The following is a 4204-nucleotide window of genomic DNA, read 5'->3' as shown; positions in this document are numbered from 1 at the left end:
GCCCGCGCCTCGCGCGTCCACGCCGGGCCCGCCCCACCTCCTGCGCGTGCACTGGGGCGGGGCGCCGAGGAGGCGGCCAATCAGCGCCGGCCGGCCGGGGCCCGCCTCTGAAGTCCTCGCGGGGGGCGGCGCGGGAGGCAGAACTTCGTGGGGGGCGCGGCGCCGCGAGGCGGGCGGGGGAAGCGGGAGTGAGGAGCGGCTGGGAAGCCGGGCGGGGACCCCGGCGGCTCAGATTCGGAAGCTCCGCGGAAGTGAAAGGGCGGGAGCAGCGGGGAGGGGCGCGGGCCCCGCGTGAGAACCGGCGCGGGCGGGCAGCCGGGAGGAGGGGGAGGTGCCGGGAGCAGGTGGTGCGGCCGGAGGGGGGCGGGGGCGGGTAGGCACGTCCTGGAGATAGGAAAACCGGGGATGGACGTGCCGAGTTAATGAGCGTAAAGCCAGAATCTGTCAAGGCTTATTTATGCAACACAGAACTTAGAGAAGTTGTGGCCTTACTGGTGAGATGTGTTCTCAGATTTTTCTCTGTCCGAGTTTTTCTAAAGAAAAGTGCTCACATATTTTTAATGGCTGGTAATATTTATTAACATTGAAAATCGATTACAATATCTTTGCATGGGAATTGGGGATAAAAAGGAACAAGAGGCATTTTTTAAATATTTTCATTTCTGTGGTCTCTTCTACCGAAAATTTAAGAAAGAATTAGTTTCAGCAGGCCGGTGTATTGACTTAATTTGGGGGCAGAGTAGGGAGTGTACTGGCTGAGAGATGGGACGTCTAGGCTTACTGCGGGTAATCATGAACAAACTGGTATCCCAAAGCCTTCTTTCCCTCACCTGCAAAACGAAAGCAATGAACTCTGCCTATCTCGCAGCATATTTTGTGATTCAGTGTATATTTGAAGAAAAGTGGAATGTAAGCATTGTCGAGTCTCACGAGAAGGATTCCCTGGGGAGTTGTCCTGGGCCACTTTCTTCTCTGACCGAGTCCACTCGGTCCTGCTTCCAGACCACCCCGTCCTGAGGTCTAGGCTTATTGAGGTTGGGTGCCGTAGACATCTTTTAATCCGTGGGTCCTAAACGGAGCTCCGCACGTTCCCACCTCAGCAACTGCATCCTAAGGCTTGGCCATCAGCCCCTCGCCCCATCCTCCAGTAATTAAGCCCCAGGATCCGATTTACTTCTTGTAGTCACTCCTGCCCTGCTGTGACTTCCCCGTGGCAGGCCACCGGCGTCGTCCACCTGGATTACCGCCGTTCCCTCCTCACTGGTCTCCGGGTCTCGCGTTTTGCCCCATCCCCCTCTCGACATTGCAACCACATAGGTACTTGGTTGTAAAGTAAACCCGATCTTGTGGCTCCCCCCTCCCCTCGCCCCGTTAAAACTCTTTTAGGGGCTGTCTGTTGCCCTCAGGGTGAAGTCCTATCTCCTTAAATTCGCTTTTTACTTAAAAAAAAAAAAAAAAAATAGGGCGTCCTAATCCTGTCACCGTCTGGATCTTTTAGCGGCCACTGCTCCCACCCTCCCCCAGCCCCAGCCTACCTGAACTGCTTTCAGTTCTCTGAAGGCGCCCAGTCCTCCTTAGCTTCTGCAGCACTTCCCAGGTCTCATTTCCTGAGAGGTGGCTTCCTTCCCTTCCCTCATCTCCTTCCCCAAAGAGAGAACTGGGGGCGCGCACTGCGTCCCCACCTCTGCCCCAAACCACGGCCCTGCACCGCGGTCGCTTGTCCTGCTCTTCAGAACAGAGGCTGCATCCTGCTCAACACTGTTTGCAGTTCCTGGGAAGAACCTGGCACTACTGGTCGGAGCCCAGGGCCCCTCTTAGAACACTCAGTGAGGGGCGCAGGAAACCGGGAGCCTTAGATGTCTCCTGATGGATTCATTTTATATTGCTGTCTTTTTCAGTTTTCAGTTCCTTTTCTGTTAGTCACAGGTTTCTCTATAAGAATCACCTACTTTTAAAAAATGAGAAATTTCCTTTAAACAATTAACTATAAATCTCTTTTAGCAGAAATAATGTATGCAGTTTGTGAGGTGAAATTCTGGACCAATGGCTGCTGTTCACTGCAAATGGGCAGAAATGTTCATTTTAAGCTCAGACTCTGCAACGTTAAAACTGAGCTGAAGGTAATGCCCCCATAATGATTGAAGGAAGGTGTTGGAAAGAAAGAATATAAAGCTGAGAGTCTTGGTTCCTTGTTTATTATTATTATTATTATTAATTTTTAGTATATCTTTATCCACATGTTAAGAAATTTCTCTGATGCTGACTTAAAAAAAAAAGAAAACTCCCGATACACTTAATATTTTTCTTTTGCCTCCATGGGATGTCAGTGAAACAAATTGAAATTCTCATTTTCCTTGTGCCTAGTTGGAACAAGCAATGCTAACATATGTACATGTAGATCTGTAGTTTTTTCCAAACACCACCCTGCTACACATTTTTCAATAAAGTTAAACAAGAATTCTTTGTTGAGACATGTAATATTTGGAGGGGAGGATAGGGGAATAAATCTTTACTACTACAAATTGTTTCCCTTCAGCTTTACTCTGAAGGAGATCCTTGTTGGTTTTCTCATTACTGTACAACTAGTCTGTTGACTTTGTTACACTTTGGTGGAAGAGAGTAGGATTGAGAACAAAATAAAATTTTTTAAAGAAGGGGGGAAGTATGTTTCTTTAGTAAAGTAAGCAAAAAATAAATGAGCTTATATAAAAGTAAAAGCAAGTAATGTACTTAAAGCATTTAAAGCATGAGAATATGCGTTATAATTAGTTACTCTTTCTATAGAAAAGTATTCTCTCAGCATGTATCATATCTGTTTACAAGACACGCCAGATGATTATTATAAACAAATGATAAGGGAAAAAGAAAAGCTGGAGAAATGACTTCTCTTGTGTGTGTAGGCTTGGATAATTTTGAGTTTAGAAAACATTTTAGACACTGTGGCTTGGTTAAAATCCTATAAATGTACTTACATTTTAGCTAATTGTGTTTTTCAACTTTTAAACCTTTCTAGAAATCTTACTTCCAAACTCTCAAGTGGTAAACGATTTTTTTAAATGTTTATTGTGAAACAGTTTTTAAAAATAGCTACTTTTGGAGTTCCCTGGTGGCTCAGTGAGTTGAGGACCTGGTGTTGTCACTACTGTGGCTTAGGTTGCTGCCATGATGTGGGTTTGATCCCACAGGTGTGGCCAAACACCACCAACAAAAGCTACAGTGACATATATTTCAGCCTTATTTAACCATGTTACACCTGATTAAGTGACCATGTGAGAGAAACACACATTGAAGGTAAGATCTAACATGGCCATTTGCTACATTTGTTGGCTTTAGCAGAGATTTCCAGTTAACTGGGCATTGAAAATAAACTGCCAGCCTAGTAGAGATAGGCAGGTAGTGATGGCTGCACACAGTATGGTGGAGAGTGGGATTTGGAATTAAAAGACTCAGGTCTGAGTCAGATAGATTTACACCTTTGGCAAGTTGTCTGAGACAAGTTTCCACGTTTATAAATTGGACAACTATTTACCACCTTGACCACCTCCCATTGCAGATGTGAGGATCAAAGAAGATAATCCTGGCAGCCCTGAAACTCTGGACAAGTAGTAGTTACTGGTCCTGGCCTCCACATTCTGCTTTGGACTTGGAGATATTTGGTTTTTGTGGCAATCAAAATCAATCTATCTATCTATCTATCTATCTATCTATCTATCTATCTATCTATCTCTCTCTCTCTAAGACAGAAATAAATTACTTTTTCATAAACTATGACTCCCTAAGGAAAATTCATATACACTTGTATTTGTTCGTGAGTAATAGCTGATATTAGAGACAATTGGGGCACTTTACATAAAAAAATAATCATTGTAGTAAGTGAACAGAAGATTCCAGTACAGACTAGATTTTCTTATGCTCTGTGTGGAGCAAGGGCAAGGTGATGTGTGTGTGTGTAAGATTAATAAAAGTAGATAACGAAAAATAAGGCAAATATTTAATGAAGTATATATCTTATTCAGTGCTCACTGTCAAAGGCTAAAAAGAAGATGTTCGTCAATAAGAATGTTTATTTGTTGTTATTGACCCATAATAAGTCTGGGGGGTAAAGTAACAAAGTGGCAACAAAAGCACTCCTGTTATCCTTGACTCCTTCACCCAAGTTTGAAATATTTGGCCAGCGGTTAATCATCCTCCTGGGTTTGACTGG

The 4204-nt window shown here is 44.7% G+C and overlaps 1 long non-coding RNA gene across 1 annotated transcript; it reads left to right on the top strand.

Moving 5' to 3' along the window:
* The first annotated feature begins 399 nt into the window (after window positions 1-399).
* Window positions 400-3682, top strand: LOC125128818 (uncharacterized). Its single transcript, XR_007135329.1, has 3 exons — window positions 400-494; window positions 2002-2120; window positions 3554-3682. It is a non-coding gene; the product is annotated as an uncharacterized LOC125128818 (long non-coding RNA).
* The last annotated feature ends 522 nt before the right edge of the window (window positions 3683-4204 follow it).

Source organism: Phacochoerus africanus, chromosome 6 (genome assembly GCF_016906955.1).
Source record: "Phacochoerus africanus isolate WHEZ1 chromosome 6, ROS_Pafr_v1, whole genome shotgun sequence".
NCBI lineage: Eukaryota > Metazoa > Chordata > Mammalia > Artiodactyla > Suidae > Phacochoerus > Phacochoerus africanus.
Note: the sequence above shows the minus strand (reverse complement) of the source record. Positions and strands in the feature narration are given on the sequence as shown.